A 12,604-nucleotide genomic window follows, 5' to 3' on the forward strand; every position below is an offset into this window, starting at 1 on the left:
ACTTGAGGGTGTCTCGGGTTCTCAGCGTTTTATCAGTCGAATGTTGGTTTATCTGCAAGGAACTTCCAACTCGGTTGTCTTCGGGTTGCATAGGTGGCTAGAGGCGGTCGCATGTCCTTGGGTACCCGGGCTTCCCAGGCGGTGGTGTGGCAGGACAGAAATGAGGGCGCTCGCCCCCAATGGTTTTCTGCTCTTCCCTTTTTCTCATCCTAGGGTGGCACACAGCCTAGAGGTGGAAGTTTCTAAGCTCTACTTTTTATCACCAAAGGGCAGCTCCAGGATAGCACCTGCTACAAAGCTGTCTTTTTGGTTGTTCAAGGATGCAAAGAATCTGAACAAGAATCGGGGTAAAGGCCGTCCTGGTGAGAGAGCACAGTGGGCGGAAGCTGGGTGATGGGAAGCTCCTGGTATGGGGGTTCAAGTAAGAAGCCCCGTTCTGGGGTATGAGCTCAGGGGTCTGAGGGGAAACCCTTCCCGAGTGCAGCACAGAGCCCTTGGGGTCCCTCCAGATGCCACAATGGAGACAGTGGTTCCATCCCAGTCACACAGGAGCCAGAGGCCAGGGAAGCCTGAGCACAGTTCTTCTCTCCCCCTCCCAGCCCAGCACAAGAAAGACAGGGCGGAAAGAAAATGGATCCTGATGAGCAGGGTTCAAATCCTGACTCCACCACAACCTCACCTCGGGGCTGAGTTACGTCTCTGAACCAGCTTCTTCACCTGTGCAAGGAGAATAACAACATGATGAAAAGGATTTAATCACTTAATCCACTAAAAAAATAAAATAAAATCTCAGCGAAGACTCAAGCATGAGCTCAAGAGCACTCGCTTGGGAAGCAGACTTGGCCCAGTGGTTAGGGCGTCCGTCTACCACATGGGAGGTCTGCGGTTCAAACCCCGGGCCTCCTTGACCCGTGTGGAGCTGGCCCATGCGCAGTGCTGATGCTCGCAAAGGAGTGCCACGCCCGTAGGGGAGCTCCGCGCAAGGAGTGCGCCCCATGAGGAGAGCCGCCCAGCATGAAAGAAAGTACAGCCTGCCCAGGAATGGTGCCACCCACATGGAGAGCTGACACAACAAGATGACGCAACAAAAAAACAAACACAGATTCCTGTGCCACTGACAACAACAGAAGCGGACAGAGAAGAACACGTAGCCAATAGACACAGAGAACAGACAACCGGGGTCGGGGTGGGGGGGCGGAAATGAGAGAGAAATAAATAAATAAATCTTTAAAAAAAAAAAAAAAGAGCACTTGCTTACCAGCTGTGTGGCCTTGGACAGTTCCTGAATCTTTCTGACCCTCAGTTTCCACATCTGAAAAATGGGGTTATTAGTAGCACTTACCTCATAGGACAGTCCCTCCACTCAGAAAGCACCTATTAAGTCCCTGAGCCCTGCACTGGGCCCTGGAGACACAAGCAGTGAACAAAACTAAGAGAGTTCCTGTCCTCCTGGAGCTGATGCTCTAGGGGGGAGAAATTGGGGGCTGGAGGGCTTAGAATAAACAAAACGATGAGGCGAGAATATATTTTAAAATATGTAAAGTCTATTGGTGGTAATAATGGAGGGGGAACAAAAGCAAGAAAGTGGGCCAGGGAAGGCCCAGAGTTGGTTTAATTTTAAACGAGAAAGGCCTCAGTGAGCATTTACATTTGAGCCCAGACCTGTAAAGAAGATTAAATGAGAAAAGAGCAGAGAACAGGGATAAGCAGCCTACAGCCAGAGGGCCAAATCCACCCCCTCCCATCTTAAGGGGCTGCTTCTGCACTCAGCAGAGTTGTACAGTTGCAACAGAGAAGGTGTGGCCCATGTAGTCTAAAATATTTACCATCTGGTCCTTTCCAGAAAAAGTTTGCTGACTCCTGGCATAAAGTGTCTGAAGCCTAGAAGGTACTCAAAACAATATTAATGATAATAATAATAATTATTATTATTGGTGATGGCTAAATGATGCTACCCCTGAAGGTTGTAGGAAAGAAGAAACAGATGTGACCTTTCCCTGCGCCAGGCCAGGGATTCGTGTCTCAGATCCCGTTTTCAGAATGTGCAGCACCTTGACAAAGAGAGCTGGGGAAGATGGGATTCCAGACTGGGAAATGAGGCTTGCTGGTGGGAAATGACAGATTGCATTTGGAGAATGGTAAGTGGTTCAAGGAAACAGGCCTCCCATTTCCACCTCCAGAGCGACCTCTCCCCTGCACGTGGCCGGCAGCAGGGCCTGGGGTCCCGCTGTCAGTGGCCACCCGGCCGGGGGCTGGGAGCTGGCAGTGCTGGGCCCGCTTTAGCCGCCTGATTGAGTTATGACAGCTCCTCGCGCCCAACGGGAAGCCGGGCAAGCGGGTCCTAGCGGGGGCCTGCAGACAAATGATGATAAAGTGCTCACTTGAAGGAACCATCTCCATAATATTTCATGCTCGCGGCCGGGGGAGGGGTGGGCGGGCTGCCCTGGCGGCCCGGCTAACTACTCCATCAATTGATTTGATTCACGGCAGCAGCTACTCCCAGTCATAATATTTCAAATAAATGGGGCCGTGGATAGAAATAATATCTGCATCAATATTAACCCTGAAAGAACTAATGGACATAAGCTATAATTTCCTGGACACCCTAATAACGCATTTTGACCGTTGTTGGCATGGGACAATTTTTCTTTCTTTCCCTCCTCTGCTTGGCTGTCTGTCTCTCTCCTCCTTAACCTCTGTCAGATGGGCTTTGTTCACCCTCAGCCCATGATTTGGGGCCCTCGGGAGCCCCTGCGCCCCGTCCTGCCAGCCACAACCCCCCTTGGAAGAGGAAAAGGGTGGAAACGCAAAGTTGCATGGCCCATTTATTCTGAGTTTCTGAAATTCCCCTGGGTAGGGCTGAGTAGGCTCGCTTGGCAGCAAATAACTTGCCTGGCCAGGCTGCTAGAAAGAAGGCCAAACTGGCTCTTTTCTGTCATTTGTCCAATCAACAGATATTTATTGGGAACTTACTATGTGTCGGGCATTTTACTAGGTGCTTAGAATACATCAGGGAACAGAGGAGAAAAAAGGTCCATCCAGTGGAGCTGACAGTAGAGTTGAGGCCGGGAGGTGCTGATAATCCCAAAACAGCCACATAATAAATTACACAGTGTGTTAGGAGGCTGAGGTCTCCTGCTGGGCTAGAATTGCGCCATTCCCAGACCTGGAGGACCGGGTTCTCTAACGTCTGAATTACAGCCTTCACAGACCTGTTTCTCTCCTCAGTCATCATGAACCCACTGCCCGAGAGCTGAAGATGGCCCTTGGGTGTGTTTTGTCTGGCCTGCATAATGTTTTTAAAAATTCATTGAGAAAACTTAAAAAAGCAGGACACTTTGCACAAAAATCCTATTTCCACCTTCTCTTTAGAAATGGAAAGCTCTGGCATTGCCCACATTCCCTCATGGCAACGGTTTGGTGAGCAGCTGGGGATCATCTCCCTTTCAGACAAGGCATGCGCTCTGCAGTTGGTCGCAGTCTCCACTGCTCCCCACTACACAGCCCTGCCCGCCATCATCCCCCTTGTGGTACTTGTGGCATGGGCCCTTATGGTTCCTGGTTTTTGCCTTGGAGCTGGTTTCTAAACTTCCCTATCCCTGTTCCAGTCCCTCTCCCTGCAGCTCCTTCTACTCCTAGTCAGGCACTCTGCCCCTTGGCCTTTTCTTTGCTCCTGCTTTTGATCCCACTGCCTTCCTTTCTACCAGGTCTATGCCCATGATACCTTGGGGCTTCTCATCATTCTATGGAAACAGACGTGAATAGTGGGCAGGAAACCAGGTCTCTTCACTTTACAGGTTTAGATCCCTCCTATTGTTGAAGCTAATTTCAACCTTGCAATCTTTTTCCCCTAATTAAAAAAAATATATATATACATGTATATGTTTGAACACACACACACAGAGTGAGTACCAACTTCTGGAATTGGAGGAAGCAGAGTTTGTGAGAATAGTCACTTGGAACCAGATGTGCTGAGGTTAAATCCAGCCACTAGGTGCTGCTAGACGTGGGACCTGTATCATAGGGTTGTTTTTGTGAGAATAAAATGAAATAAAGTGTTTCACACATATTGTGTGTCCAATAAAAGTGACATCTTTTCTTATGAATAGATTACTATTATTCTTACAGTTGTACTCTCACCTACTCTCCCCAGGGAGACAGTGTGGACAGCGAGGGCAGGGGAGTTAGAGGTGACCTGAGGGTTTCAATCTCATCAGGGCTAAGGCCTGGGTGGGGTTTCAAAGTGGTTTTCTAGCTGGGCTGACCACACTCAGCATGTCCATCCACACTTCTGCTGGAAAGAGGCTTTCACTCCAATCAGGAGGGCAAACCCAAGGGCTCCCACCACTGGGCTACAAACACATTGCGTAATTACGGGATACCGTTCATTTAGGCCAGTGGATGGAATCACTGGGAGGGCTTCTTAAGCCCCAGACTGCTGTCCCTACCCCAAGAGTGTATGATTCAGTGGTGGGGTGGGGCAGGAGAATCTACATGTCTAATAAGTTATCAGATGACATGATACTGCTAGTCCAGGATCCCACTTTGAGAACCACTAACTTAGACTATGATGTGAATGGCTCCTCCTGGAGTTGTAAGCCCAGTCCCTCTTTCTTCTAAGGCAAAGAAGTTGTGCTGGATAAGGATGGTTAGAATGTTGGACCCACAGGAGTGTGGGCACTGGAGAGAGTCTTGCTCTCCCATGTGTGCGCCAACAGGCTGCACATATACCCAAATGAGCAAGTGACCTGGACTCTGTTCTCAGAACCCTGAACTCCCATATTTCTCCATTGGCTGCCCTGAATGAGGTTGACTCAGACAGTTCATGTGCCCAAGGACTCAGAGATTGACAGCAGGGGCAGGTGGGCCAGAGGTGAACAGGGGAGATGGAGGAGGTCTCAAGGGGCTGAGCGTGTTCCTGAGAAGTGAAGGTGGGGTGGAGTTCTGGCCTGGGTGCTGGCCCCAGATATGCTCTTCATGCCTGCAAGGTGGGACATGTTATCAGCACCCAGTTCACACCAGCCTGCAGCAGCCAGTGCCCTGCAGGCTGGAATAGCCTCACACAGGTGCAACCTGATAAGACTTCACCTTGGTCTCCACCCTGTTGGGCTCACTTTCTGCCACAGCTCTGATGACAACCCAGGTGGGATGCTCACTGCTCATGCATATGGAATCTGGAAGTTAATGCCTGTGCAGCCACCCTTGACCAAAGGGAATGGACAATGATGGGTCATTGCCTCCCCCTTTTATTCTCTAGGTGGGTGGACTGTTCTGACATGCATGCGTAAGGCTTCTCCAAGGTCCCTGGGGCTCAAGCTCACTCCTCCACATCTGCAGCCAACACCATAGAACATCCTCACATCAGCCTTCCTGCCTTCCCTGCTTCCTGCCTTCTATCCTGCCTGCCAGCTCACTGGCACCACTTCCTTAATAAACCACTTGAACATGAAGTCTTTGTCTCAGGCTCTACTTTTGGGTGAACCCAATTTGAGAGAACACCCTAAAGAGAGATCTGAGTTCTAAGCTTGGCAGGATCATTTGCCATTCAACCAGTCAACATAGGCTCACTGAGCTCTGGCATGTGCTCGGTCCTTGAGATGCAATGATCCACAGGGCAAGGAGCAAGCCCTGCCCTCAAGGAGCTCACGGCACCATGGGAAATGAGTTAACAAATGCCACAGAGCTTGGAAGGGCCACAAATGCCACCATCGGAAGAAACAGAGTGGGCACCCTACCCACTCTGCTTGGAGGAGTTGATATCTGAGCTGAGATCCGTCACCTGTTCAGGACAAAATCCAAATCAGCTCTTCAGTTTTCAAAGTCCACCCCAGGGGGGCAGGAATTGGATACACACAATTGATATACTTACTGCATCATTCTTTCTAAAGTCTACTGATCTGCCCTCAAGGGATGTCTCCCTTGAGACTAACCTGTGCCTGGCCACTCCAGTTTGTCCATTTCCTTCTGTTCTGGCCATTAAAGAGATGGAGAGGGGGCAGATTCTTAAGTCCAGGGAGATTCAATGCAATCCTGGGACTCTCCTCAATAACCAGGAGATTCCACATTGACCCTGAGCCTCTGTCTTCTCTCCTCTCTCTGCCACCATTTTTCTCTCTCTTGTTTCCACCTGGGTGTATCCCCTCACTGGCCCAGGTTTGTCTCAGCTTTGGGTGGAAAGTGATCCTGGGACCTCTAAGGGGGAGGAATCTCTACTCTTAACCTAGACCAGAGGTGCACTGTCTCCTCATCAGCCTTCTTCCCCTTGAGATGAAATCACATCCGACTGGTTTGATGACACTCAGGGAGGGCTCCAGGCAGATCCTAACATCTCCAGGAATTCTCCTTCAACTTCTAAGAGCGCTATTAGTTTTTTGTTGTTGTTGTCGTTTTGTTTTATTTCTCACCCTCTCTCCCCCCACCCCCTTGTCTGCTCTCTGTGTCCATTTGCTGTGTGTGTTCTTCTGTGTCAGCTTTGCATTCTCGTCAGTGGCACCAGGAATCTGTGTCTCTTGCTGTTGCATCATCTTGCTGCATCAGCTCTCGTGTGTGCAGCACCATTCCTGGGTAGGCTGTGTTTTTTTTCACGTGGGGCAGCTCTTGTGGGGCACACTCCTTGCACATGGAACTCCCCTAAATGGGGGACATCCCTGCGTGGCAGGGCACTCCTTGTGCACATCAGCACTGTGCATGGGCCAGCTCACCACATGGGCCAGGAGGTCCTGGGTTTGAACCCTGGACCTCCCATGTGGTAGGCGGCTGCTCTGTCAGTTGAGCCAAAACCGCTTCCCTGCTATTAGTTTGAATTTGCTTTAATTCCTGAAAAGAGCCATGGGCATAAAAAATGAGCCAAGCAGACCTTTTCAGATGAAGGTGCTGGGGTGGCCAGACTCATTACTGTCTTTCTTGGCTGCACAAAGATTTAGACAGGCTCAGCTTAGAATCACCACTGACCTTGGGAGGGAGCCAAGAGGACACTTCATCTAGATATAGCTACGTCTTTCTGTTCTAAGGCTTCTCTTACAGGGCCATCGCGCATTGGATACATGCAATTAATATACTTACTTCATTGTCCTTTCTAGAATCTACTGATCTGCCCTCAAGGAATGTCTCCCTTGAGTCTGATACCCAGGACCTGCTGGGGGCCAGAGAGGGGCTTCTGCTTTACTTTGCTGTACTCTTGTTCTTACTCCTTCTGGGAAATGTGGGTGCCAGCTTCTTTAAGGGAATGTGAGATTTGGCTGTTGGTTTCTGCCCAGAGAGTGAGCATTTCCTGGGGCTGAAATTGGACCAAGGCCTCTATGTGGTACAGCTATTCCTCCTTCCTGCCCTGCACTCAGATTCCCTAGCTGCTGGAATTAGCACGATCAGAAGCCCAAACCAAGGTCAAATGGCAGCCTGCCCAGCCTTAATCTGCTCCTTGGTGCAAATATCCTGAGGAGTCATCAGCTTCCCAGGGCTTGGGCACTGCTTGGCAGTCCAGAGACCTGTGTTCCAGTCCCAGCTTTGCTGGAACCATGCTGTGTGACCCTGGAGAAGCCACCCTTCCTCTCTGGGTCTCATTACCTCCATCTGTAAAATGAGCTGGAACATCTCTCACATTCCGAGATACTAACTGTGATTCCAGGAGCTCGAGAGAGAATGGATAGGTAAGCAAACATGGGCTTTGGGGAAGGGCCTTCTGCAATCCAGCAGCCTGCAGCATCCTTCTAAGCAAAGTAATGGATTCAGAATTCAAAGATCACTAAGGTTCTTTATTGCTGAAGGGGGAAAGGTCCGAATATTGCTTAGCAAATTACCATCAGCTAGGGGCACCATTATGCCGTGACACAACCATTGGTCAGCAAATTGGTCACATTATTGGTTAGTAAATTTGAGCCTGCAGAATTATTTATTGGCAAATTAGAGATGGCAGAATTATTGGTTGGTGAGGCCAGAATTGCAGCGATTGGTTAGCAAATTAGAGATGCCTGTTTTGGTCTGTGAATAAATCACGGCTGGTCAGGGTATTGGAGGCCAAATTAGAGGTGGCCGAGTTATTTATGGCTGAGCCAGGAAAGCAGAAAGTGCATTTGCCAGGCAGAGAGGGGGTGAGCCCTCATCGTGAGGGGTTACCCCTTGAGAGTGCCTTCAGGTTGGTACTTTTCAAGAGAACAACTATTATTTTGTAAGCACTAATGATGAAGTGATGTGAGCTGGATTCTTGTTTTGTACCATCTAACCTCCATTTCCCATTCCTTGTTTCCAAAGAGAGCTCAAAAGGTGTCTGCAGGGTTGGGGTAGGGCAGCCCAGAGTGGCTGGCTGAAGAGCTAGGAACCACAGGATGTGAGAAGCTCCTGACCTCAGCGGCTCAGGATCAAGTTGAAACTTCTCTTCTTCAAGGCTGTGTCCAGATCTCAGTTCTCCAGGAAGCCCACCTATTCCCTAGCAGTTTCCAGTGGTCTCTCTCCTGTCTGAAACTTTCCTGCCTGCACCACTCACTACTCAATTACATTTCTCCCGCTTGCTACTTACTTTCAAATCTTGTTGAGCTTTTCACAATCCCTCTACCAGACGAGAAGCTCTTTGAAGACAGAACTCTTGCCCTTGCTCTACTCTTGGAGCATGGCACAGGACTTTGCAGGTGTAGGTACACATTGATGCCTAACTGGATAAATGGATAGATGGAGGTGGATAGATGATGAATGGAGGGATGATGGATAGATAAGGGGCAGATGAATGGATAGATGAATGAGAAATGGATGAATGTGTAGATGGTGGGTTGATGGATAGATGGTGGTTGGATGGTTAGGCAGAAAGATGGACAGATTGTTGCTGATGTTGTTTATGGGAAGTTAGGGATCCCAAAATGGCATAACTTGGAGTTTCAGGGTTAGAGAAGATTTGAAGCCATATAATCTATCCCCATCTCTTTCCTAGGCCCAGCTTTTTAATAAAAAAATCAAGGGAGATATGTTATTATTCATAACACTGGGACCATAAGGGAAAGTCAGCCAAGGCCTTCCAGTTCCCCAAGGGCAGTGAAACCCATTCATCCTCAATCTGCAGAAGATACAAGTTTTAAGGAGAGCCCAAGAAGAATCTAGGAGCTGAGGAAGGACAACGGTGTCATGGGACCTTTGTCCTTTATGTTCTTCATGAAACACATGGGTGAAAGAGGGATTTGCATCGGTCTTCTAATGAAGTTTTAACTCTCCAAAATGGTTGAATATTCACCTTGTCATTTATCCCCCCCTCATTTGGGAGAGTGCCTTAGCAGGGAAATATACTCTTCATTTTACAGATGAGAAAATGGAAATTCAGAGGGAAGGGATGATTTTTCTAGGAGTCTCAGGGAGTCAGGGTCCAAACCAGGTCTCTTGGTCACCAGCTTTGCACAGTCTACTTCCAGCTGTGTGGCCTGCCTCTTTCATCCCTTGCTTCTGGTTCTTAATGGTCAAAATATAAATCTCACCATTTTAACCATTTTACAGTGTTCAATTTAGTGGCATTTAGCACCTTCCATGCGTGCACACATTGCCACTATCTAGTTCCAGAACAATCTCATCACCCCCAAAGGAAACCTCACACCCATTAGGTAATCATTCCTCATTCCCCTCTCTTACCAGCCATCCTTGGAAACAACTAATATAATTACTGCCTTGATGATTTTGCCTATTCCAGAACTTTCATATGATCATATAATATGTGACTTTTTGTGTTTGGCTTCTTTTAGCATAATGGTTTCAACCATGCTTTTTATGGCTGAATAATATTCCATTGTATGAATATACCATTTTGGTTTATTCATTCATCAGTTATGGACACTTGGGTTGTTTCCTTCTCTTGGCCATTGCAAATAGTGCTGCTATGAACATTTGTGAAGAAGTTTTTGTTTGAATACCTGGTTTCAGTTCTTCAGGATATCTACTTAGGAGTGGAATTGTTGGGTTATATGGTAATTCTTTAATTTATTGCGGAACCACTTTCATGAACACTTGATGTTCATTAGCACATAAGCCTACTCTGCTTTCAGTGCCCTTATCATTCACACTGCAATTTATTTATTTATTTATTTCATCCTCTCCAACTAGACCATGAACCTCTCATGGCAAGAACTTTTTAAAGTATCTGTCCCCAATGAGTAGCCCTAGCCCAGCACAGGTTCCAAGTTGACTGAATGTAGAGAACTATATGATAGTATAATTCCATTCTACAAGCTCACTATTAATCCCTCATTTTGTGGTTTTTAACCTTTCATAGCTAGCAATCTGGTTATCTCCTTTATTCTCCAAAAATGTAGCCCTGGTGTTACCCCCGGCTGATTACTTGTTCTCCTCTGGGGTCTGTTTTCTGCTCTGCTCTCTGTCCCAGGAGGCTAACCCTTAAGGTCTACATTACCCAGACTTCCCTGCCCTCTGACTTCTGGCTAAGTCTGGCCAACAGGAGGTACCAGCATGAAATGAGGGAGTAGAGAGTAGTTGGGATGTTTCTTCTCTGGTCCCTCCATGTTTTATTGTTGCATCTCTGTTAAGAGAAACCCAGCAACATCCCTTCAGGATGACATCTCCCACCAAATGGTCTCTCCTCTAATCCTTGATCTCACTGGGCTCCAGAAACACTATTTTTTCTCTTCCTCTAGGGTTGGTAACAGCTTCATGCTGTGGTAAATCTCTGGGGGCCTGAGCACAGCCCTTGCAGGTTCCCTTAACCTGCTCATGCCTCCATCAGAAGTCCCTTGGTTAGAGTCTGTTCATATGAACCATCAGGAGGGCAAACATATTAAGCAGATGCTTCCTCTCTCCAAGCCTCAGCTCTGATCCCTGAAGTTTGAGTTTTGTCCTGTGCCCTGTTTTCCATCACAGTCTTAGCAACCATTAAAAGAAAATTCTTGGGGAAAATGTTCTTGGGGTGGATTACCACTCTCTAGCTTCTTCCACCCTCAACCACTACCACCAGCTACTCATCTGTGCCTTGTGATTGGATCATGATGCAGCCCATGACTCCTCACCCAGCTGGGCCCCTTCTGTCCTCAGTATCCCCACCTTCTAAATGGGGACAGTACCACAGTGTGCTGGATTGAATTGTGTACAGTTTAGACATGTTCTTGGTCTTGGTCCACATTCTGGTAGGTGTGGACCCACTGTAAGTAAGAGCTCCTCAAGATGGTACTTCACTTAAGATGTGGTCCAACTGAGTCAGGCTGGGCTTTAATCTGAATTACTGGAGACCTTTACCGGCAGAGTGAAAGTCAGATGGAGAGAGAAGCCATGGGGGATAGCCAGAAGCTGGAAGTCAATGGGACGAAAAAGAGAAAGGAGAAGACGCCAGCAGGTGCATTGCCACGTGACAGAAAAGTTAAGGAACCCCAAAGATTGCTGACCAGCCAGAAGATACCAATCTCCAGAGAAAGCAAGCCTTGTAGCCTCTGAAACCTTGAGCCAATAAATTCCTTGTTGTTAGGCCAACTCATTGCATGGTGTTTGTTTTAGTAGCTGGGAAATTAAAACACATGGTTATGAGGATTAGATGAGAAAATTTGAGTTTTAGTGTGTGGCACATGGAAGGCATTCAATTAAGTGGGAAAATATATTATTACTTTTAAGAATAACCATCCCCTCATGGTTGGACATTTCAGCTTTTTGCTGCCATAAATGATGCGGTGATCAGCATCTTTGTAAATAAAGCATGTTTGAGTTTAGCATCTTTTCCTTTGCACAGATTCTTGGCCCAGTGTAGTTATCAGTTGAGTAAAAAGGTCTGACTTTTTGATAACTTTTGAAATGCACACAGCCAAATGAGCCTTCCAAAGCTGACTTCTGGTTATGTTTTGATAGTAACAGCCACCATTTATTTAGTGTGTGTGGCACTGTGTTAAGTTCTTGACATGAATTGACTCTACCCATTCTCTGTGGCTTCATTATCCCCCATTTACAGGACTGGAAATGGGAGCATAGAGCAGTTCAAGGACTTGCCCAAGGTCACAGAATCTAGTTATAGAACCACTAGAGATTCAAATCCAGGCATTTGACTCCTACTGTCAACTGCCTGCTGCCCCATCTTCCCTGCAGCATTGCTCAGGGGCTGGCCAGGCCCCTCTCTTCCTGCACCTACCTTCTGTACCCAAGCCAGGGCAAAGTGCTCTTCGCAGGCTCCCTTCTATGGAGGAAGAGGCTGTGCTTTCTTAGACATGGCTGGAGTGGAGAGGCAGGAATTCCCAGGCTCGCCCCCTCTCTGGGACACTCCGACTTCTTACATAGGATGCCGCGTCACAGAATCCTAGCGAGTTAGAACAGGGAACCCTGAGGACAAGCATTTCATGCATGGGAAACCACCTGGCATCTCACCTCCTGGGGCTTAGCCAAGCCAAGCGCCTGCCCTCAGGAGGTCTCAGGGCCCGAGAAGTCCCGCTGTGCTGAACAGCCCCTTCCCTGGAGCTCAGGGCAGCGGGGCCAGCAGACTTCTCCTCCCCACCCCCTGGATCTTTCTTCCCCTCGTCAGTTTGGCAACGCTCTGTTGAATGGCTGGCTGAGCAAATTTGGCCACCAAATCTTCGCAAGCCCACATTGTCTGCAGGAACCCCAATCCACGACGTCCAGTGCCTGGCGCTCTGAGAGGGGGCGTGGT

General features: G+C 48.2%; 1 long non-coding RNA gene across 1 annotated transcript; it reads right to left on the reverse strand.

Moving 5' to 3' along the window:
• Positions 1 to 657: 657 nt before the first annotated feature.
• LOC131274249 (uncharacterized) lies at positions 658 to 12,231 on the reverse strand. Its single transcript, XR_009181459.2, has 3 exons — positions 12,092 to 12,231; positions 1,259 to 1,312; positions 658 to 717 (listed from the first exon to the last, which is right to left on the reverse strand). It is a non-coding gene; the product is annotated as an uncharacterized lncRNA (long non-coding RNA).
• Positions 12,232 to 12,604: the final 373 nt, after the last annotated feature.

This window comes from Dasypus novemcinctus, chromosome 18, assembly GCF_030445035.2.
Source record: "Dasypus novemcinctus isolate mDasNov1 chromosome 18, mDasNov1.1.hap2, whole genome shotgun sequence".
In the NCBI taxonomy this organism is placed as follows: domain Eukaryota; kingdom Metazoa; phylum Chordata; class Mammalia; order Cingulata; family Dasypodidae; genus Dasypus; species Dasypus novemcinctus.